Consider the following 24,378-nt stretch of genomic DNA (forward strand, 5'->3'; position numbering starts at 1 on the left):
ATCCTCCCCTCCGCCAAAGCAGGACCCCGCCCTGCCTGGACCACATGAACTCTTAGGGGCAGCCAGAAAGTACCAGCGGTGACGCGGACCCAGGGCAGTTTCTGGAAACGTGACGATCTCGACTCCCCCCTCGCTCGGTCCCCAGGTCCCGAGCTGCAGACTGGTGCCCGCCGGCCTCTGCCCCTGCCTCAGCCCCGCACTCCTGCCGGCTGAGCTCGGCCTCCTTTCACACCTGATTCCAGCTCGGGTCCCACTCGCGCGCCGTGGAGGGGACAACGTCGAGGTCCCGGCCGAGGTCGGGCACTTGGAGGCAAGGCCGAGGGAGCGCGCGGGGGAGGGTGGGCGGCTCCTCAGCCCGTGGGTGGTTTGCGATTCAGGACGGACAGACAGAAGTCCTGGACCAGCGGGGAGGTGGGAGGGAAGGGGGGTGGGAGGTGGAGCCGCCGGGGAGGGGCGGTGCCGCGGGGAGCGGAGCCCGGCCTCTCGCCCCCACCCCTTTCGGTGCCCGAGTCTGGGCGGTGACACAAAAAGCTCCCGCTCCGAGCCGAGCGCCTGGCGGCGGTGTTCGACTGGGAGCGCGGAGGGCGGCCGGGCAGGTGGGGCGCCTCCCGAGGGTCCGAGCAGGGAGCTGAGGCTGCGGGCGCCGCCGCCGCCGCGCTCCCCGCGCCCGCCCCGCAGCCCTCGGCGCGCGTCTGGCCGAGCGGGTGGCGGGCGCGCCGGGACCCCCCGGCGATGCTGCTGCAGCCGCCGCCGCCGCCGCCGCCGTCGCCGCTTCTGTAGGGAGCGCCGGAGCCCGCCGCGGAGACAGGTCGGTGAGTTTCGGTTTCTCGGCTCTGTCCCTCCTGGGTCGCAGGCGGGAGAGGAGCGCGAAGGGATGTCTGCGCCCCCGCGGCGGCCGCGCCCGGAGCTAGGGAAGCTGGAAAGGGGAGGTGCCGCCTGGTGGGTGGAGGGGGCACCTTTTGGACTGTGGAGGAGGGTGGCGGGGCCGCAGGGGTCGCGGGGAGCGGGGCCCGGGGCGCGGCGAGGCAGCCCCGGGGCGCGAGGGAGGGGGTCCCTGGAGTTGCGTCTCTCGCGAACGCCGGCGGAGCTGCGCCCGCGGCTGGGGCTCGGGAGCGGCGCTGTCGGCGGCTCCGCCGAGTCCTCGGATGCCCTCTGGAGCTCCTGTCCGAGGGAGCCGGTCTCGTGCCCGCGCCGCGCGCGCCCCCCGGGATGGGGCCCCTGGCAGGGCCTCTGTCGAGCGCTTCCCCCTCCCCCTCCCCGGAAGTTGTCTCTGCGGTCCCCGGGCCCCTCCGGGGAGGAGAGGGCTTAGTGGAGGGCCAGATGTTGGGGGTCTTTTGTGCGCACCCACGCGTCCGGGGCGCTCGCTCCTGGGAGGGCAGCGGCAGCACAAAGCAGGCTGGACTCGTGGGACGCTGCTCCGGAGGCGGCGGTCCCCAGTCCCGCCTAGGCTGGGGGCAGCGCCGCAAGGTTTTGGAGAGAGTAGAGAAATCGGCAAAACAGAGTGACCGGGACTTGATGAGGTGGCGGACAGGGGCGTCGGAAAGAAGGATGCTCGCGGACGCAGCGCTGCTGTGTCTCTCCGGGCGCCCCGCGTTCCCACATAACCCGGTTTTCCTAGGGTATTTCGCCTGTGCTCCACGGTGCTATGCTGTGCCTTCTCGTTTTTCTTTCTGTCTGAGGGATTACCGTCGCCAGTGGAGGCTCCACAACCAGAGGATAACTTAGGGGCGGGGGAGACTGCGGAGGAGTCGGGGAGGTGGTGATTTGTCCCGTGGAGACGATTAGGAAGCGTTACGCCCCTCAGCGGCCCGCCAGCCCGCCACACCTCCGCCGCCTTCCTCCACCTCCCCGAGCGCACGCGCTCCGCCACCGCCGCGCTGCCCGGGAGGTCGTTTGGGTTTCTTCGCTGCGCGTATCTAACCCTCACTGCATGTATTTCACTGCAGGCTGAACAAAGCTCGGGCTCAGTTGTGCTGCCTGCTTGTCAGCCTCTTGCCTCCCAAACGCGTACCATTTCCACTTGATGTCATCACGCAGAAGGGGGTGAAAGGGACTCGGTGACAGACTCAGGTAACCACCGATCATCTGGGGAGCCTCCTGGGTGTCTCTGGGTCATTTAGGTCAACGGGCGTTTGCAGGGGGGCTGTTTGGGTGGTTTCTGCATCACACCATGCATTCCTATCTGTGTGGAGAAGGGGCTGCTGAAACTCCTGATTCAAAGAAAGAAATTGCAAATGACTTGAAACCTTCCTTGTGAAGAAGTCATTGAGGGCAGGCTGCGTTTGGGGTTGTATAAATTCCACCTGGTTCCCTTTGAGGGGAATTTTGATATAATCCACACATAGGCAGTTGTATCTGAATGTGGGGTTTGGATATGTGTCTGCTTTCTTATCTGTAGTAATACATTTTGGCTTCAGTCTGTAGGTGGGATACTATTTGTCGAAAAGGTATTGGTCAAATGTCCTAATTGTTCACCTTCTTATGAAACACTGTCTCTCCCCCCCTCTCTTTATTGTAATAGTGTTCACAGTATCAGGAGGGACGTGCAGAAGTAAGTTACTGGGAGGCGGGAGGGAGGACAGTTGGGGGAGCAGAAAATGGAGCTTCAGTTAAGCTTCCATTTATATAGCCATGAACCATTAGGCCCTCGGTCTGCATTTTATCTTTAGGTGTTGGTTCTTTTCCAAAAACTCTGGCCCATTATTCTTTTCTTTCCAAGGATAGTTCTGTTTTGATGGCAACCTAACCAGGTCTGGGGTTATCTTGATAAAGCTCAGTGAAAGCCTAACCTTCAGGTGGATCAGGACACCTGGTGTTGGTGTTGTCTCCTAGAGGACAGAGTCATGGTGTCCTACACGAGAAGCAGGGAAGAAGAATGTGTATGGACATAGACTCAAGTTTTATTTTGCAGGAAGAAGGGATGGCTGAGGACCAGAGGCCAGCGTGCTGTCTCTTGCACTATAGCAACAGCATGGTATCCGGGGCAGATTCTCCCTTCACCATTTTTTTCCCCAAATCCCTTAAAAAATAAAATTTAAAAACTTGAAAGATTTGTCATTCCCCTTTAGGGTAGTTTTGTTTGGAAACGTGACTTTTAACAAAACATCAGTGATGCTGGCATTTATTCTTCGACTCAGAGCATTCAAGTATCACTAGGAAAAGTAGATGAGTTATCAACCTGTCCCAGCTGAAACAAAGACCAGTGCTTTGGAAAGATCAGCTTTGTAGTGGGGCTAAGGTAGAGGTATTTTGACAAGTGGTTTTTATGTCAGCAATAATGCATGGTGTGTGCTGTGTTCCTGCAAGAGGGGAAGCCACGTGATGGGATAATAGGGAGTGTAATAATGCAATAGAAACAAAGGGTGTGTGTGTGTGTATGTTTTAAATAGAAAAAATAAATACCTCACTCACAAAATTCCACATGGGAAAACAGCTGCCTGCACATGTAAATGCACGTCCAAGAACAAAGATAGCCGTAGCGCAGGGCTAGCTTTCAATGTGGTTTTCAATTGTGTCTAGTAATAAATCCTAATCAAGTGTTGTATTGATGTTTAATTTGTTCTTTTAGGTGGATGCTCCCCACTCCCAGATGTCGGCAGTAGTGTGTTTTAGTTTTAGGTTGAAGGAGCCCTAGAGGTGATGAAACCGACTTTTTCCGCCAGAGCTGAGTCCTTTCTACAGTGTTCATTTAATTCATTTGGCAGATGTTTATGGAGCACCTGATAGACACTGGGTTCTCTGATAGCTGCCAAGGGGTGGGCTGGGGCGGGGTGTGGAGACACAAAGGCGAACCACCTTCCGAGAGCTTCTGGGGTGATGGAGAAATGAAGACCTGACTAATTAGGTGCAGTGGATGCTAGAGAGAGAGGAACAAAGAGGGGGTATTGGACTTCTGAGGAGGCAGCTTATGATCATCCCGCCTCTACTTGAATGCCTCTTTCATTAGGGTGCTCACTGCTTCACAAATGTCTGGACCTGTTGTCAGAAGGTGACCTTTTCTTCATAGTCTTTAAACTCCGCTGCTGAATTCCACATGAATGGGTAGATTTCACCGTTGTTGAGAGGTTATTCTGTTTTCATTCCTTATTCTCTCAGAGTTGTTTAGACCTGTCTATCCTGTTGGCGCCCTCTACATTTCAATGCATTATTCAGGCCCTGCTGCACTTGAATTTTGAAATAAATTCTGCTTTTCTGAATTAGAAAACAGATGGGAGGGGGACGTCTGCAGATTTCTCTCTTTTTTAAGCAGTGATGTATCAGCAAGATAGGTTAGGTTATACTGCCGTAACAAATAACCTCCGGGTCTCAGTGGCCCGGTTTCTTTCTTTCCCACACTGTGTGTCCAACACGGTCAGCAGGTGAGCCCTGCTCATCTTAGTCATGCAACGACCCAAATTGGTGGGGGTGTGATCTTGACGTGTGATCAAGGTCACAAGATCACTACAGCATGGGAGAGGAAGCTCCAGAGGATCTTGCTCCAAAATGACATGATCTGACCCGGAAGTGACTTATGTTGCTTCACTAGACTAGTCCTATGACCCCATTTAACCACAATCTGATATTTCTTGTACTGAAAAAGGGAAAACCGGATATAGGTGAGTAGCACTAATGACCTTCCACAAGTGATGTGGCCTAGTGTGTTCCTATGGGGTCTAGCTTAGCGCATTGAGTGTTATACGAGTATGGATTGAATGAACAAATGATACGTCTCTTAAAGAATCTTGTCCTACTCCAACCTGTTCGTTACTAATATGTTGGTATTATATTTGCTAATATGACCGCACACCTGTCATCAAATAAAAAATGATAATTATTTTCTCTTTTTGCCTGTTTTGAGTAGTTCTTTGTTCTGAAGTGATAGGCCAGGAGATGTTTCCAAGGCTGGTTCTAGGAGGTTCTGTGCTTAGCATTATATAATAGAGAGGTGTTGATTACACACTTCCTCTCCCTCACTGTCTGCCTCTTGTCTAAGACTTCCTGAGTTTGAGCAGCCCAGGGTAGAAAAAGAACAATGGTGGGCCTAGCGTCACCCAGGATGTGGCCTCCCTCAGCCAACACGGCAGATAAGACCTAGAGGGGGCAGGGGATGTGTGGGGTAGTCTGGGGTCATCCTCTTATTGCTTTGATATTAGAAAAAGGAATTTGGACAAGACGTATTTTCTGGTCATAGGGCTAATGGAACACCTGAGAGTTCTGGGACATTCAAACTTTCATCAGCAGCCAGGGTGGCTATGAGGGTGGTAAGTTTTAAAGCCTTCCTTGCCGCACCCTCCCTAAAAATAGTTGGGTTCTGTGGAATAGATGTTGTGAGGGGCTGTGGATTAAGCGGCTGGTGGCTTGTTGAGAGATTTTGCTGTGCAGAGTGCTGGTCACACAAATAATCTTTGTTGTGATAAATGCGTGCATGGATTAGAACGTTTAGGATTTGATATGTACCTTTAGCATAAGTATGGAATTGAACAAAAGAGTATGGCTTCTGGGTCAGTAATCACCTTGTTGAAGTCATTTTTACAGACAGCTCTCCGTAGGCAGGTGATATGGTAAACTGAATGCTAGCTTCTGAGTCAGTGACCAGAGGACCTCAGTGTTGGCCTAAGAGTCCAGAGGCTGCCCCCTAGTCCAGCTTTCTTTGAGTGACAAAGTATTGCACCCGTAGGAGTTCTGAGGTGGAGATGAGCAGCTGAGAAACCGGCAGAGAGATCAGATGCAGCCCATCCAAGACCTCCAGGTACTAATTCAGGGCAAGGCGCAGACTGAGAGAGGGAGAAAATTAAGCCCGGAGGGACTGGTCTTGAAATATCTTTGGGAAGCTCCAAAATACATGTCTATATTTTGTTTGGCCTCTGAGTTCTTACCATTTTACTTTCATAGTGAAGTTGGCCATCTAGATAGAAGACCCCTGTGGAGGGAACGTGGTTCCTGGCACTGCCGGTCGCTATGATGTGGTCGCAATGTCCTGGAAGCCGGAAGGAAGGAAGGAATGTGTTGGTTTTCCTGATCCTTCCCTCAGGGCTTTGGGAGCTACACTGTATGTTCCAGAATAAAACAAGTACTTGTTTTATGGTTAAGGATTTTCTATTTCCAGTTGACTTACTGTCATTGTGAGATTTCAGGGGGGAGGCCTCAAGTAGTGTATATGCGATTTGCATTTCCTTTGGGTAGCTCTTGAGGCCTGGGATTTCCTGGCGGAGACCTGATGTGGCTGTGCAGGCCTTGGAGCACATTCCTTGTGGAGTTGTGTGGGGGTGGGGCGTGGGGAGGGGGGCGGGCGGGTGTGGTACCTGCGAGCTGCTGGGAGTCAAGGGACTGAGTAGGAAAGGATGCCTTATTCACCACTTGATTTATTAATTCCTGCATGGATGAAACTCATTGCAACATCCTGCATGGTCAAGGTTATTATTGTAACATCACATGGGCTTCCTGGGGGAGCAGACTTCGTGCAAGGAAGGGATTGATCAAATGCAGATGTACTGCTGGTGGAGAGGAAGTCGTGAGGAAATGGAGTCTCCGAACACAGTGTTCTGTGCTTGTGTTTTCTCTTTCTGCTCCCCCATCCCCGTCTTACACCTACCTGTCAAGGAAGTGTAACTTTTCTGCCTCACTTTCCATTAATAAGTCCAGATAATCACACGCAACGTACTCCTCACTGAGGTTCTACAGGAACTGATGAGATTTTGGTAAAAGCTTTGAGAGATTCTGTGGAAATAGATACTGTGGAAATAGGGACCATTATTATTCACATTGGTGTTCCGCTTATTAACAGATTAACTGAGTATCTTTATTTTTTAAATTTTTATTTCTTTTAACATCTTTATTGGAGTATAATTGCTTTCCAATGGTGCGTTAGTGTCTGCTGTATAACAAAGTGAATCAGCTATATGTATACATATATCCCCATATTCCCTCCCTCTTATGTCTCCCTCCCATCCTCCCTATCCCACCCCTCTAGGTGGACACAAAGTACGGAGCAGATCTCCCTGTGCTATGCGGCTGCTTCCCACTAGCTATCTTTTACATTTGGTAGTGTATATATGTCCATGCCGCTCTCTCACTTCGTCCCAGCTTACCCTTCCCCCTCCCCATGTCCTCAAGTCCATTCTCTACGTCTGCGTCTTTATTCCTGTCTTGCCCCTAGGTTCTTCAGAACCATTTTTTTTTTTTTTAAGATTCCATATATATGTGTTAGTATGCGGTATTTGTTTTTCTGACTTACTTCACTCTGTATGATAGACTCTAGGTCCACCCACCTCACTACAAATAACTCAATTTCGTTTCTTTTTATGGAGAGTAATATTCCATCGTATATATGTGCCACATCTTCTTTATCCATTCATCTGTTGATGGACACTTAGGTTGTTTCCATGTCCTGGCTATTGTAAATAGTGAACTGAGCATCTTTAGTGACAGTTCCCACATCTTCCTTGATTTCCATCCCCACTGCCACATCTTAGCTGAGAACCTTATTTCTCTCATTCCTGGCTTTCCCAGCCCCAGCTTCCTGTCCAACTTTGACTTTTGCTCTGCGTGACTTTAAAACACAACATTAGCTGGGATGGTTAGCCCAGTAGTCCCCCAAAATGCTTTGCATGGCCCTGTTTCTTAATCCTGGAATATTCTGTGGCCTACAGTCTCCTGTGCCTCATGATACTCCATCATTAAAGGTGTGACTCAGCTCTTAACTCTCCTAAAAAACTTAACTCCATCATTTTAGCTCATAGCAATCCTTGATGCCTCCACAGTTCTCTGGCAAAATTACCTCTCTTATTTCGCTTAACATTCATTCATTCATTCATTCTACAAAGGGCACTTATCATAGATTGTCCTGTATTATCACCTAAGATTGAAGTGTCTTTTTCTTTCTGTTTAATTGCAAAGAATAGAAACCCACTAAAGCTAGTTCATGTAACAGGAGGTGTGTTGACAAGATGTCCCAGGGTGTCTTTTGCCATCAAGCCACATATCACAAGTCATTGCTCAGCTGGGGGAGAGGGTAAGGCGTACAGTTCTCTCCAAGGGGCCTGCAGGCTGGTAGATGTAGAGATTAAAACAGCAGGATCTCAGTTCTCTTGCAAGTTCCTTAAAGATGAAGACTGGAGGAGGTTTGACCTTATTCTGTATTCCCTACCACGTTTGTACAAATTAAGGGCTCCATACATACTCAATCATTGATAACACAGAAATGATTTTGACTTACTGTGGTAAGGGAATTATATATGCTTCTGGCCTGTAGAATTGAAGTTAAGAAGAGAGAAAATTATTTTTAAGAGCTTCCCCTACTCGCATTAATAATGAGTAAATGTTGAATCAGATTAGAGTTGCCAGGCTGCAGTGTGCATACCAGTGGTTGGGAGGTGAACGTTCTCATAGAGGGTCATCATTCTAACAAAATGAATTGTCACTGGTGGCCTGTTTTTCAACTTGAATTGGGCTGATTCTTCCAAAACAATAACAAAGCAAACAAAAAACCCCTCTTCTTGGTGACATACAGTAAGCAGCATCAGAACTGTACACTCCACCAAGCCAGCCAACAAACTCAAGGAGCAGATTGTGCTGTTTGGGTTTGACATGAGAGGGTGACAGTTTCCCACAACTGGCTACCACCCCTTCCTTCCTAATTAACTTCTGGCCATAAATGCCTTTGGGAGGGACATCTGGTTTACCTCACCTCTTTTGATTTTGGAATAATTCACATGATAGAAAGTCTTCTTTAGCCCTCGGAATGCTCGATCATTATGGATAGTGTTATTATGAAAGAGGAAATGTGTTCAGCTGCTTGGAGAAAATGGCCAGGAATACATTAACATTAAAATAATGTTCTCAGTTTGACGGATAATGAATGGAGCTGAGATAAATGTCTCAAAAACAAAGTATTTGGTGTGATGTTCTTTTGCAGTTGTGTTGCTCTGTAGGTTTGCAGATTGCTTCCTTTCAGGTTAAATGAAATTAAAAGTGGTTGGAGAGCAGGAGGATAGATCTCTACTATGCAGGTAGAGTGCCAGCCGTCCTTAACTGGGGTAAGTACCTGTCCATGTATTCCTGCTCCATCACACTAACCCTTCAGAAGCTTCAGGTAGGAGTTCATCTATTCACCTATGGTGGTGGGTAAAATAGCCTTTGAAACACTGAGCATCAATAACTTAAACCTCATATTAGGTATGCAATTGTATTTGTTACATTTATTCAAATATTGAGTGCCTACTGTTTGCCAGGCACAATTCTGCCCAATTCTAACTAAAATCCCTACCTTGCCTTAGCTTAATGTATGAGCTTAACTCATAATTGATTTGGTTTCTGCCTTTTTTTTTTTTCTCGCAATGGCAACACTAAAAGTGGAGAGAATAAAAGAAATGTATCTGATACTCTCCTCTCTCAGTTCTTGATGCCTTACTATATATGCTCACCTTACTTGAACCTAATTCAATTGAATGGTTGAAAACATGGAACTTTTGAAGCAAGATGGGTTGGGTTCAAACATGAGCTCTGTCATGATGACCTTGAGTAAATAAGGTCTGACTGAGCCTTGGTTTCTTCCTCTGGAAAATGGAGGTCAATCAACCTCAGTGAGTTATTGTGAGTGTGAGATCATTTATATAAAGTGCTTAGTGTGTTGTCTTACACATCGCAAGCCCTGCATAATGGCAGCTATTATTAACGTCCATTTTATGTAGTATTTTCCATCCACCAGTCTTGGTGCTGGATTCTGGAAATCTTGGGGTGAATAGTTATGGTCTAAACTGAAGGAGCTCTTAAACTAGCCCAGGAAATACCCACATCCAAATAACTCCAGCCTTCGGCATTTATGTGAAGATTTCTTCTGTATGTCGTGTCATTGGAGTCTTGTCATTGGAAAGTCTTTGTAAAGCTTAAATGGTGTGGCATTTTAAAAGGATAGGCCTTCTCAGGAGGAAGCTGTGAGGTTCTAAGACAGCCCACAGGCAACCCAGGCCTTCCTTAAAGGGCACCAGGCGCCTTTCTCCTATGGCCTCATTTCCCTCAGGCAAGTGAAGTAATGTACCTCCCTTTGCTGAGGTCTGGCTTCTTGGGGGTAGGGTGACCCACTGACTCAGCTTGTCCAGGACTAAGAGGGTACCTGGGTTGAGGGACTTGCCCTTTTAAAACCAGAACAGTCCCAGGAAACCCGGGACCAGTTGGTCACCCTACTTAGGGGCCCTGTCCTTGTTCTATGATTGTTGTTCGCATCCTGAAGCAGGCTTTGTAGACATTTCACATCGTTAGAGACACAGCCATCGTAAGACAGGAGGCAGGAGAGAATGGGGCAGGATAAGACTGGAGAAGGCAGTGTGGCTGTCAATCTATATTTGAATCTGCTTTTTGGATGGAATCTTTATTAGTATTAGTATTATTTTAAAGAAGAGAGCTCTTTAATAAAGGCACAAAAACTAGACTGTACAATGCAAAATGTAAAGTTAATGGAGTCTTTAAAAAGTTTCCCCTAGACAGTGGTATTTGCTATGCCTGGTAGGGCTGTTGAATGGAACTTGGTACATAGCAGACATTCAGTAAATATTTGTTGAAGAAGGCTGGAATCAATTTAATCTTCAGAAATAGCTTTGAGAGCTGGGTTCCAGTTCAGGCTGGATTTGAGCCTGGGCCTTTGATACCTAATTTGAAAGTGTGTAAACCCAGATCTGCTCTTGTTGCGAACAGATTCCTTGCTGTGCTGATATCCGGAGTGTATTTATGTAGGAGCTTAGGCCCTTCTCGACTTGTGTTTTTTTCTTCTCGGTGAAACCACACGACACCAGCAGACGGGTTGCCTTGTCTTTTGGTTGCAGCTAGGATGCTTCTGGAACGTGCCCGTGCTGTAAACGTGACGGTAGTGTGGGCTGTGATGGGGGCGCTTGTGTACACAGTGCTCAGTGTTTTCCTCCCAAAGGTATGGGAGGGATTTCCTGATGCGTCTGTGAATTCCAAGTGGGGGCTGGGAAGGGGACCAGGCCTGGCTCCATCCTGCTGGGTGGAGAGGTCCAGAGCCGGGCTCCCATTTGTCAGCGTTCCCTCTTCCTGAATCTTCGTTATTAACACGGAGGACTGATGGCAACCTATAAGGCTCTTAGATAAGCCACAGATTTTTCTAGTCTTTAGCTGAGGCTTCAAATGGTAATCCTTTGTCTTCTGTTTCTTCCTGAGAAGTGTTAACTGTTTATCCAGGGATGTTAGGACCTGCAACAAATTGCCAGAAACAGTAATTAGTTTGCTGGTTACCAGTTCTCTAAATCTCATGCACAGAGCACCTGAGGGCAATTGTCAGACATTTACATCACCCTTCGCATCAGATTCCCATGTCATCATTATGTATTTCTATACACAAAATACTAAATATTAGTTCAAAGAGAGTGTTTCTTTGCAGAGTCCATAGTTTACTTTTTTTTTTTTTTTCCAACAGTGGAGTCAGAGCTGTCAAATTTATTGTGCATACGCCTTGAGTTTATATCAAAATAATAACGTTTTTGAGAATTGCATCTCAGGGCGGTCGTACTTCCCTACAAGAAGTTCATTGACGTACAAGGAAAAATGTCTTTACTAAGAAGTTAAAAAGAACACGACAGATTTCATTCCAGACTTATTACACCTTTTACTTGTTGAAATCTGTCCATGCACATGCCAAACCCTCTCTTTAATGTGCTCCTTAAAATAACATTCTCTTGGGATCAAGTCCAGTCTGCAATGGAAATTGAAGAAGACACTGTCCAGACAATTTAGAATTCCTTGTAAATTAGGAGGGCAGTAATAATCAATTTTGAAGCCTAAGCGTGATTCAGCCTAGTTCTTCTGGTTGGCTTGACTTTTGTTTTATTCCTTGTTCTTGACTTATTGCAAAAGGCATTGCCATTCAATTTTGTTTCCACTTTTCATGAAGGTGGATGGGACTTGACTTAGCCTAAGACCCTAGATGTCTCCCCCTCACCATAGGAGGAAGCAGTTCGGAACAGGCTGACTCTTCTCCGGGTTCTGGAGGCTGCTTCCCTCTTTTTAACTTCTCCTTCGAGATTGACTTGTAAAGAAACAAATTTCTTCCTTTTATGAGGCTTTTTAGTGCTAGGTGATTAGTGTCGTTGGATACAATCTATAGTACTTAACAACTAGATACACTTTGTTTAACAACTAGATACACTTTGTTTTCCGGAAGCTGATCACAGTGAAAGTAAGAGTTAGAGAGAGAGAGAGGCAACAATTTGAGGGAGGAAGCGTGATTATGAGAATGATGGGGGTAAATAATTGTGTCGGAGTATGGTATTTTAAAAATTTTAATTTTAGCTTCAAAATTAAGAACCACCGTTGTTTACATGGTGATGTTGGTTTGTAATTAATAGCATCTGGCCCAAGCAAACTGAAGTCGCTATTAATAATATTCTACAAAACAACATGAAAGTTCATCAGATATTTTCCTTCCCTACTATGTCAGATTCCACAATGTATTTTATGACAATCGAAAGACAATTTTGGGGGGCAGAGGAGATGGCTATGGTACAAAGATAGAGATAGTGTTTATTATATGCTTCAGGTTCAGTGCTAAGAGCTTTAAGCACGTTATCTGGGAGGCAGTAGATCTTGGAAACTTAGGTAACTTCTTTAAGGTCACACACTGAATTTATGCCAGAGCCAGGATATGAACCCGGGCAGTCTGTGCTCACAACTGGAATTAAAGATCAGAAGAAGCAAAAACTTTTCTTTTTTAACCCAACAGGTTCAGTGTTACATAATTTAGGAAGAGATCTGACTTCTGCACTGTCCTGTCTTTGGGGAACAAAGATGGACGCGTTTGGTCAACCATCTGCCTGAATCAGTTTCATGTTGGCTTTGAGGTAGCATGGTTTGAAAGACTCTGTGACAGGTCCTGTTGGGAAATTTGCAGTGAGATTTCCAGCTATTACCTGGGCTTTGCCCTGTGCTAACAGGTTTCTATGAAGCCTGGTGGTGTGAATTGTTTCTCAGAGGGCCACTTGACTGAAAGCCAGTGTGTGTGGCTGGGAGCTTAAGACTTTCATGAATACACTGCTAAAAAATGTTTGAACCAAAAAGAGGTTTTTACTACCCCTCCTCCCCTAGTTCCTATTTCTTCCCCTAAACAAAAAGGGAATAAATCATATCCTTTCATATTGTTATTCCTTTTTACAGTTCCCTTTTCCTGGAACCACCTTTTTCTTCTCCACCGCCCTGCAAAAAAAAAACCCACAACATTTCGATGGAAAGCCATGACTATATGCTTCCTTCAAGACGTCTTTCCTATTCCACTTTCCCTATGGCTTCTCCAACTCTCTCAGCCGGAATTAATTGCCCTTCCATTTGTTCCTTTAAATCCCACTGACCCCCATGTCTGATAATTCTACATATGCTTGCCTCCCTTGCTCCACTGTGAAGTCTTTGACTTGTAAGACCTTGTCTTGTTTAGGAGCTTGGAGCTTGGATGAATGAATGGAGGAACGAACAAGCAAATGAACGAACAGACTATCGATACGTGGATTTGTTGGGATTGATTAGAGTGTATGGTAGTGGAAAATGGTGGTGGATCTGAGCATTGACATATGTGCGATTGTGGAGAGTGGCTAGATGCTTACCAAAGTCTCGGCAATATTGCCATTTGGGGCTGGTTAACTTTTTGTTGTGGGGAGACTGTCCTGTGCACTGGGGGACGTTTAGGAGCTTCCCTGGACTCTACCCACTAGATGCCAGTTACCCAGCCGTAACAATCAGAGATGTCTCCAGACATTGCCACCTGCCTCTTGAGAGTCAAAATTGCCCCCAGTTGACAACCACTGTATTGGACTACTTTCTGTATCTAGGTGGAGCCATGAGATTGGTTCTCACGAAAGGATGTGTGTGGAAATGAGAGGCAGTTAAGAGTGAGGGTCCTTTTGCACATCTGCTCTCTTTCTGGTCTGCTGGCCAGCTGCAGGGGGTGCCGGGGGAGAACTATGAAGCCCTGGGGTATGAGGGAGTCACAGGGTGGAAGGACCCCTGGTCCTGAATGACCGTGTGGAGCAGAGCCTCCCTTACCAAGTTGCATTGAGATGCAACGTGAAGAAATTAAACCACATGCGTTAGGCCAGTGAGATTTGGGGGTATGTATTTTGGCAGTCAGTCTACCTTCCCTAACCTTCCCTGATGCTTGGGAAGAAGGGACTTTGCTGAAGCAACCATGCCAGTATTCCAGGCAGTGAGTAAAATCAGACATTCTAGCCACGGCAAAAGAGAGAGTTTATTTGTTTATTTGTTTGTTCTTGTGTAGGTAGCATCAGTCTTATTGCTATAATTCTTTTAATTTCTAAAATTTATCAGAAAATAAGAGGATGATAAATGTGAATTTGCTGTTCCACCACTCTAATAATTCTGACCTGTGACTAACAGGCAGCTCTGAGCTATAAATACTTTTAGTAAAAAGTTAATAAAACATCGAATGTCCCAGCGGTTCTCATTTCACTGTGTATGAATATGAGTCTGCAATGCAAGTTCAAGTTGAGATACCTGTGGCAATTTATGTTTAATGCGTTTTCATATTTTGGGGGGAAAATGACAGATGTTGATACCCTACAGTCACAGCTGTTCCCCACACCATTAACAAATAAGTCACTCTATATGATGTGATGGGCTTTGAAACGGACTCCTATATGCTTAGTCCAGCTGAATGATGTGGATTAGTGTCCCTTAAAAAGCTGAACCCCAAAGCTTGCTATCAGACCAAATTCAATGCCTAGTGCTAGATTTCCTTTGCAGCAGTTAATTGGATTTGTGGTTAGGTCTACGCAGAGCCACTGTCTGCAACTCGTAAGTCAAACGGTTTCATTTGGCACTTCTCTGGATGACAACAGCGGGGTTGTTTGTGGGAGACAATGGCTGATTGTGGATGAGCCCTTCGTTGGCTGAAAGCTTTGTGTTTGAGTCAGTGGTCTCGGTGCCTGCCCCATTTGCACAGCGTTCAGTCCATTGTACAAAGAGCCACCCCCGGTGAATTTTACCTTACCTGTCAATGAAAGACTCCCTGTCAGCAAATAGAACAAATCTGGCCTGAGGATTTTAAGATGGTAAAATCTCTCTTTCTAGAAAAAATCCTGCTGGCATCTTAACTACCAAATATCTGATTCTTCTGTGTTTTTTTTTTTAATCCCCAGATAAAACATTTGCACAAGAATAAGAATAAGAGTAGCTAATATGGATGACACTAATTATGTGCCAGGCTCTAAGTGCTTTGCATACAGTATGTGCGTCATTATCACAATAGTCTTAAGGGGAAGGTACTACTAATATCTCTATTTTGATTTCTCCATTTACAAGAACTTGAGGCACAGAGAGGCTAAATGATTTGCCCAAGATCACAAAATAAGCAATGCCAGAGCTGGGATTAGAACCCAGCCATGAATGGCTCCGGAGTTTATGCTATAAGCCACTGCAGTATGCTGCCTCAGATTTTTCATTCTATTAAGGAGACTCGCTTTGTCTGAGATATCCTGTATTTTTATGACTTCGACTAACATCTGTATATGATGATTAAAGAGTTCATGATATTATTGCTTTATTTTTGCATGGGTTGAGGATAATTCCCTACTAAGCTGTCAGCTGATGGCCTTGTGTCTTCCATAACTCTTGACACAACGCTTCCTTGTAAGAAAGTGCTAATTTAGCACGTTGGTTTGATTATTTTTATATAGAGATACTCCTTTAGGAGGTTACCTCTGTAGGAATAAGAACACATGGACACAAGGAACTCAAGTGCCAGATGGTGTTGGATGAAGTGGCCTTGGAGTTCAGAGGGGGAAAGATGACTTCCTGCTAGAGGGTTTAGAATGGCTTCATGGAAGAAGTAGCAGTTGCCAATGCCCTGGAAAGGTAGGTAGTCATCTGGACATCTGGAGTGGCATTTCTGCAGCAGCAAGGTGGTAAGGGAGGGTGGATCTTGTCCTCTGGACAACAAAAAATGCTTTCTGACTGAAGCCTGGAGCATGTGAGAAGGACTTGTAGGAAAAGGATTAGAATGGTGGGTGGGAGGGGGACTTTGGCACTTATTTTGCAGGAAGCCATTGATGGTGTGGAGGCAGGAAAGATGTGGATGTGACGCTGTGCTTTCAGAAGCTTAGTCTGGCAGCAGTCGGTGTGGATCGGGGCAGGAAAGGACAAAGGTGGGGAGGCCAGTTGGGGTCCAGAGAAGATGTGGGGAAGACTTGGACTCCAGGGGAGGCCACAGGAATGGAAAGGGTGAATGAAAGCAAGATGCGTTTCCGAGACAAAGTTAGAATTTTGGAGACCGATTGAATGAGAGGTGAGAAGTAAACAGGTTTTCAAGTCTGAGCTACTGGGTGAATAGTGGTAACAAATATAAAATTGTAGAGGAAGGACCAGATTTGGGAGAAATCAAGAGTTCACTTTGGAAATGCATTTAGTAGCGAGGTCAGAGCTGTTCTTTCGAGAGTAATGCACATCCAGGTGGTCATTATAAGTCTGAGTTTTGAACCGTGTTACCCAGTGTGAGAGAGAACCTCTCAAGGGCTGGCTGTGAAAGGACATAGGTGAAAAGAATGGTAGGAACAAAGAAAAAAATTATCTGGAGCAGAGGAGACCTGCACGTATCGAAAACTCAAAGTGGTATGTGACCTCACATTATCGTGTAGCTTGATTTCTATTTATTGCTCCTAAATTGGTTATGATTTCTGCTAGATTTGAAATGTTTTACGGACCATGCATGAGAAGTGCTCCCTATGGGACCCTGCCTGGAATATTGGGAACCTGGTTGGAAGACCCTCTCCTCATCTGAGCCGGTTCACTCACCAGCCCCTAGATGTGCTCGGGACCGGCCAGCCTGCTCCCTCTTCCTCTGCCCTTCTGTTCAAATCATAACTCTTCCTTTTTTTTTTTTTTTTTTAAAGAAATTCACTTTCTTTTATTTATTTATTTATTTATTTATTTGACTGTGTTGGGTCTTCGTTTCTGCGTGAGGCTGTCTCTAGTTGCGGCAAGTGGGGACCACTCTTCATCGCGGTGCGCGGGCCCCTCACTGTCGCGGCCTCTCTTGTTGTGGAGCATAGGCTCCAGACGCGCAGGCTCAGTAATTGTGGCTCACGGGGCTAGTTGCTCCGTGGCATGTGGGATCTTCCCAGACCAGGGCTCGAACCCGTGTCGCCTGCATTGGCAGGCAGATTCTCAACCACTGCACCACCAGGGAAGCCCCATAACTCTTCCTTTAATTCCCTGCTCAGATCCCATCACTGAATCCCCGATAATCGCAGCTGAAAATGCCTTTGCTGCCTCCTCTGTCTCGCAGACCTTAATGTAGGTCCTGGGGACAGCCAGCTGCTGACCAAGGGCAGATCAGGGCTGAGGGCTGAGCCACCTATTCATCTTTGCACTCCAGGGACCTAGCTTATTATTTTTCTCACCAGTAAATGTTAGTGTGAACTGTTACGTCTCTAACTAGTTTTTAATCTCCTTGAGGACTGCAGAGATCTAATGCTTTTTTGTATTTCCCACACTCTTTTTTGGATATGGTATCTTGGTGGTACTGGTTGATTAAGGGCTGTAACATCAGAAAGTTTCCTTTCCTCGTTGGGGCCACTGCATCTTGACAGCTAAATCTTGTATCTGTAATCAGAAGTGTCATGTTAGTTACCACCTTTGACTTCGTTTATATTTGTCTACTATTCAAAAGACGTATTGACTATCTTGATTGATTCTTTTCTTAATGTGGTGTTAAGCAGTGGCTGCAAGGAGATAGTGTCGGGGCACATTGCCATGTAGTTTTGCCTTTGGTTTTTTTTTTTTTTTTTTAATTTATTTATTTGGCTGCATTTGGTCTTCATTGCTGCGCGCGGGCTTTCTTTAGTTGCGGCGAGCGGGGGCTACTCTTTGTTGCGGTGCGCGGGCTTCTCATTGCGGTGGCTTCTCTTGTTGCACAGCACGGGCTCTAGGCGCGCGGGCTTCAGTAGTTGTGGCTCGTGAGCTCTAGAGCTCAGGCTCAGTAGTTGTGGCGCACGGGCTTAGTTGCTCCGCGGCATGTGGGATCTTCCCGGACCAGGGCTCGAACCCGTGCCCTCTGCATTGGCAGGCGGATTCTTAACCACTGCGCCACCAGGGAAGCCCTGCCTTTGGTTTTAAGGTAAGATGTTGGGTTAAGTTTTCAGGAACCAAAATATACTCAGAGCCCAAATGGGTAAAAACAGTAGTAGAAGCCTGAAATTAGTTTTTATGTTTCTAAAATTAACTTAATCAGACAAAATTCATTTAGTAATGTATGAAAAATGGTTGTGAGTAAACAGAATGAAACTGTGCTTATTAAGATAGATTAGGAAAATACTTTGGGGAGTAAAGCAGCTTTAATTTTCCTTTCTTGATGTTTGTTTACCAATACAATCTCAGCTAGAATCTGCTGTCCTGGGCTCTGGCCTGTTCCATTTTCTCAGAAAACAAGTCCACTTTCTCTGGGTTATGGAAAAAGAGCTTTTCCTCCTTCAGAGAATTTTAGGTGGGCTGACGTTCATAACTAATTTTTGAGTAATGAGAATTTAGTACGTTGGCAGAAAAAAAGCAAGTGGTGGTGTTAGCCGCAGTGCCGTAAGAGGTAAGCCCTGCCAGTTTTTAAGTATGGAGATTGCAAAATTTGGGGTAAAATTTTAAGTATTAAATATCTTTAAATTGGACTCACAATTTTATAAGTGAAAAAAAATCGCTAATATGTACTTGGCAGTCACTAAATCCAAAGCATTTTGTAAAACTCTACATAGTCACCCAATGTAATTCTTACAATAATTTAGAAGTAGGTTTTTGTCCTCATTTTTCGGATGACCAAACTGAGGCACGGAGAGGTTTAGCAGCTTGCTCGAGATTATGCTGTCAAGTGGTAGAACAAGGATGGAAACTCAGTAGTAGCATTGGTACATCAGTTCATTATAATATAGTGATCTTTCAAAACTTTGCAGTATTGAAAAGTACTGATAAAAAGTAATTGCTATCAGAAACAAAATATACTGACAATAAGCATCTTCAATGAACATAATATTAAAAATGAAATGCTAAAAATTTTAGAGTTTTAATTTCAGTCACTCTGTGCCCTGGTCACAATAGAGTTGTAATTTATCTTATTGTGGCTATTTTGTTTCTATACCAGAAATTCATCCGGAGATTATAGTGCAAAGAGTAGCTGCTGAAATTATGTGGAAGTAGAGAATAGTGAGGTTATTTTGAGGGAAGTTCACTTTAATAGAATAGCCAATGCTTTTCGAATGTAGGACAAGCCAGGAGGAAGGGGGCATAATTATGGATTTGTAATATATATTGGAAATGAGTGAGTTTTCAGGAATGTTTTGGAGATCAAAAACCAGACCGCCCAGAGTTCATTCAGAGTTTTTGACCAGATAGTATCAAGGTCATTAGCAATATTTTTTGGCTCTGGTATTAAGATTTTTTAATAAACATTGTTCATCTCTAGCCTGTTCTATGAACTCCCCGTTCTGAATGTTGGGAGTAACCAACATCAGGTTTGCTGCCCTCCTGACCACAGGATCCTTTTCTGGAGCCTCCCTCATGAGAAGTTTTACCTTTTGCCATGAACACTTCCCGGTGTCAGGAGCTTACCACCTCCCGAGTAAATTTGTTCCCATTTTATAGTCGGGAAAACCTGAGACTAAATGAGGTGAATTGATAGACCGAGGTCTCTGCAGTTCAGAGGTAGGGCTTGAATCAGCCCGGAGAGAACATAACATCCTGTTCAACCCCAGTCGTGCTCCAGGAATCACTCGATGCGCACCCCAGCCGTCCAGCCTTTCCTTCTGATGGGGCGCCATCAGCATACCACAGGACCCGCTAATGCACTTTCACTCTGCTGGCCTGCAGTGTCCTTGGCTTTACCATTAGAGATTCATTCCTTGTGGTGTGGAGAAGACAGCATGAACTGTGGTTACTCAGTGGACTGAGGGCTGTATCCCTCCTCTGCTACTTATGTAGTAGCCTTGTGATCCTGAGCAAATCACTCTGTGTCCTCATTTAAGATGAGGCCAGCAGTACCTGTCTCGAAGGGTCAATGCTGTGAAGGTTAATCCTGATAACTGATGTGCACGGAGCCCTTGCAAGGTGCCGGGTGCTGTTTTCAGTGTTATATATATGTCACCTCACTAATTCTCAGAACGATAGTCTGAGGTAGGAATCAGAGGCAGGCCCAGAGAAGTTAAATAAATGATGTATCTGAGAGCTGGAGCTGGTACATAGACAATCAGTATAAATTAGTTCTTTTTGCTGTTCCTTTTGGGTTTTATATCCATGAGTCCTTTGCTAAAATGTGAGTGCCCTTGGGTAGGATAACACATTCACCTCCATAAGGGTATAGTAGCTAATCCTGTGAATCAGGTTTCTTTTAACCCCTCTGAGAAGCAGGTGCAGGTCCGATGGAGGGAAGGTGAAAAAGAGGACCACAAGCTGTAACGTGATCTGGGCAGGTAGGCTAAGACTTGAGGATGGTGTGGTGGGAGGGACCACGGGAGTGGTGGGAGGAGTAAGGTGAGCATCACAGTGAGGCAGGAGGCACGGATACGGATACGGATACGGATAGGGAAAGGCAGTGGGCGCTCATTTTAAACTGGACCTTTTTGCCTTGGATGGAGGTGGTCCCTTACTTTGGCTTCACTTTTCTCTTTCTTGGATCTGAAGAAGTGAGGTCTACAAACATGCTGATAGGAAGATAGGACTTTGACCCTTTTTCTTTCTTGGTTAACCTTAAAAGAACTCTTCTTTCCACATCCTTCAAAGAAGGGAGAGAAAGAAGAGTGACGTCCTGAAGCAGAACCTTCAGGGAGTGGGGTTTGGGGTCTGCTTGGTCAAGACACAAATATGGGGCGGGACTTTGGGGCGATGGAGCCAGCAGGGATGTGAAGTCTTTTCTCGGGGGCCACGCCAGCTGTGAAGAACCAGGGGTGAAGGGTCAGCCGGGGTTGGGGAGGGACCCTTTCTTCCTTGGGTAGAAGAAACCAGAGCAGATGAGAGCACTTAGTAGACACAAGCTCTGTGGGAGACAAGGAGATGCATGACATGAGGATTTTTAAAAAATACCGTTGCTTGTGCATATTTGCAATAATAAATCCCATCCTCAGACACTGTGATAAGTAAAGCTTGTTTGGAGTACACAGGCCACATCATGGCTGCAGTGAAATTTGGCCACTGAAGGCTTCCTGCTGTGTTTTCTACACCTACCCACCCCCCCAACTCCAGCCTCCTTATAATCCTAAAAGCAGGGTATTAGTGTTAGATACGGGTCCAGTAAAATAATATTTCTATATTTTCAATTATTTCTTTCCAAGAGAGGGGGAGGTTTGGGAGAAATGGAAGGATGTGATAGGACAACATATATGGCGATGCCTAACTTGAGTTGGTAGACTTGCCCATCTTTTCCCTCATGGGTTGAATTCAGAATGAAAGAGCTCAGCATGTAAGTCTATATCAGAAAATACAAATGCTTATCGTGAATCCTAATTACACAGTTACTGTCGTGGCTTCCTGTCCAAAGGTACCTCTGCTTTCTTATTTTGTCTTTATATCATTGTACCTTGTATTGTTAGCTGTTCAAATTTGAGGATAGATATTTCCCATTTCTATGGATTTCAGTAATTAGAATTTTGTGGTGATTGAAATAGTTAAGATTGGAGTTACTTTAGCTAGTCCTACTTACAAAGAAATGGAGTTCTGTAGGATATTCCCAGAACAAACGAGATTACCAAGATGTGAGAATGTTCTAAAGATCTTTTCTAAGAACCTCAAATGCTTATGAAAGATCTACATTCTTATGAACAATGAATGCTTTTTAGTTTTTGTATTTAATCATTAAAGTGGGAACCCTAAGAAACTCAAGAATAGGCAATTCTTTATCAATTTGCTTTTAAGTCGCTTGTGAAGAATCCTGTGTGCCCTTGACCTTTTCATGCAGCTGCCTTTGCAATGCCTGGTCCTGACTTTCCCGCACACTTTTCTGCTCTGCGTCTTTTCTCCACAGAGCTACACAGCAAAATATTGATGTATGCTTCTCATTCATTTAGTGGACGACTTTGAAGTTGCTTCTAAAGCCCATACTTATCCTTGTGCCCTGAGGCGGCCTTTCTGATGCCCAGGGCAGTGAGTACCCTGCGGAGTCAGCTACGGGTGACTAGGCCGGACTTCCCGCCGCCCTGTGGTCTCCAAGCTGACACTGAGCAGGCGTGGCTGCTCTTGAGACATTGAATAAACTGGGAAGAAAAGAGAAACATTGCAAAATATTTAAAAAATGCTTTTCCTTGGGAGAAACACCCCTGCACGTGGCGCAGATAGGTGCCATAAGCTGATAGCAACACTTGAAGGCCTGTGCTGGCTGCGAGGGAAATGGAGCGAAAGGAAAGCCCAGCTTCATGCGTTACCACGAATGAGGTTTTGTGAAGGAGGCACAGGGCATCCAGATTGTCCCCCAGGGGCTCATTAAGTTCTAAGAAGGGGAGTGAAATTGGTTTAATGTATTGTTTGTTTTAGCTAGCATATCAGTTGAAGTTGTATTTTTATGTGCATGTTGTGTGTTTTCACAGTACCGTGGGCTTCCTCGGAGAAATTGCGTGCCCTGGACATTGGTAACCATTCTAAGGGATTTAGGAACATTACTTTATATTTTAAGTGATTACCGCGAGTTACGGTTGTTATTTTTGCTTTTCATGCTGCATTGTCAATGGCATCTGGGTTTATTTGATGCCAAGTTCATGGTCAGGAATAGAGGCCTGAATGGTTCAGACTGGTGCTACAGGGAGTCCAGCCTTGTTTACATTGGTTCACCCTGTGGTAGGGTCCACAGAAGAGATGTACGGAATAGGTACCCTCCCTTCTTAAAATTAAAAACAACAACAACAACAACAAAATCCCCTTCTTCCAAATATCTCTTTGCTCTCCCTCCTTCTGCCAGGAAACAACAATAAAAACCAGGTGGAGTTGTGGATTCAGTTTGTCATCTCTTTGCTTTTGTAATGCATGTGTGACTCTTGAGTTCCCACTCTGAAGATTATCTCTTGCCAATTTAAAATCCGAAACAGGCTTGCTTCATAAACCCTTGAGCTAGCGAGCAGATAGCTAGGTGTGTTTGCCATCACGAGGTTGCCATGTTTGAAGGCTTGGTGGAAAAAAATGCCCTGACAGGCAGAGCTTTTAAAAAGGGCACATAAACCCTTCCCATCTCCTCCTCCCTACTCTTAAGGGTCCTGAGTCAATTTGGGGCAAGCCCCTAAGTCTGTTGTTTGGTTTTGCTTTTGCTTTGAAGACATTTGTCATAGCACATTCATTAGTTCCAAAGCTTTGAGGACCAGCTCACTGCGGCCCTGCTGTGGACACGCAGGGGCTGGTTGTGGAAGACCCAGAGCTGTCTCCTTGGAGAAGGTCACGGACTCGGGGGAGACACACGTGTGTCCCCAATGTCAATAGAAATAGTGAATGGTTGACGAAGGGGATGAATGTGGCACTGCAGGGGCATAAAGGGGGCTTGTGGGAGCCCTCCTGGGAAGAGAGGCGGAGGGAACAGCACGTGCATAGTTTGGAAAAGCCAGAGTTGGGGGAAGATGGAGAAGAGGGTGTGGGTCGGATGAGGTTGGAAATGTAACCAAATCACCAAAGGATCTTTAGCCTTAGTGAGCATGTGAGCCCCACTCCCTTGGTCATAAGGAGTAAGTAGAATATTCGAAGTTGTGGGAGGCATGCTCAGATGGTTCAAAGGATGGGAAATTGGGCAGAAAGTGTGGGTGTGAATCCTGGCTCTGCCATGTTCTTGCTCTGTAACCTGGGCAAGTGTGTTGAGTGTCTTTGCTGCCGTCTCTTGCCCGGCAGTATTGGGACCATGAGGGCAACTTCCCCGGATTGTCCCAAGGGTTAAGCCATCATCATATTAAAGCCCTGGCATGGGGTAGTGCTCCTGAGGGCTGCCAGGGATCTGACTTGCCATTTAGGACCAGTACACAGGGTGGTGGGAGTGAGGGGGAGATTGGAGATGGGGATGGACCTGGTTGGCAGGGTTTTCGCGGTGGTCTGGACAGCGGTTCCCAGTGAGGTGTGCCCTGTGGGACCTTGGTCCTCTGAGCGCCTTTGCAAGTGGTGGCCACATGGTCAGGAATATCCCTGCTTCTCCACCCTGGTCTAAGGTGTGGACCCAGGCAGTGGTTGTAGGAACAGACCTGAGAGAAATTTTAAGAGGCAGCATAACCTGGGCTTGATGAAACTTCGGAAACATTATATTATGTTGTCTTTTGGACCACAGGGTTTACTCTAGTTCCCAATCGTTCCAACAGGGAGATATGTAATTGAATCTCAGCTGGCTAGCTCTCCTTGCAAACTAAAAGGAAATTGCCGTTTTTAGAGTTTTATGCAGGTTTCTTTTGGGGGGAT

The 24,378-nt window shown here is 46.0% G+C and overlaps 1 protein-coding gene across 12 annotated transcripts in view; it reads left to right on the forward strand.

The window, feature by feature from the left end:
• The first annotated feature begins 242 nt into the window (after window positions 1-242).
• RNF152 (ring finger protein 152) overlaps window positions 243-24,378 on the forward strand; it is a 73,833-nt gene continuing 49,697 nt past the window's right edge. Inside the window, exons 1-4 of one of the 12 annotated variants that reach the window (XR_014233835.1) lie at window positions 322-812; window positions 1,947-2,070; window positions 2,522-2,551; window positions 3,569-4,818. The gene's annotated coding sequence lies outside the window, so the exon portion shown is untranslated. The other 11 variants (XR_014233836.1, XR_014233837.1, XR_014233838.1 and 8 more) reach the window with 11 other exon arrangements.

The sequence above is a fragment of the Balaenoptera borealis genome (assembly GCF_965194805.1).
Source record: "Balaenoptera borealis genome assembly, chromosome: 14".
In the NCBI taxonomy this organism is placed as follows: Eukaryota; Metazoa; Chordata; class Mammalia; order Artiodactyla; family Balaenopteridae; genus Balaenoptera; species Balaenoptera borealis.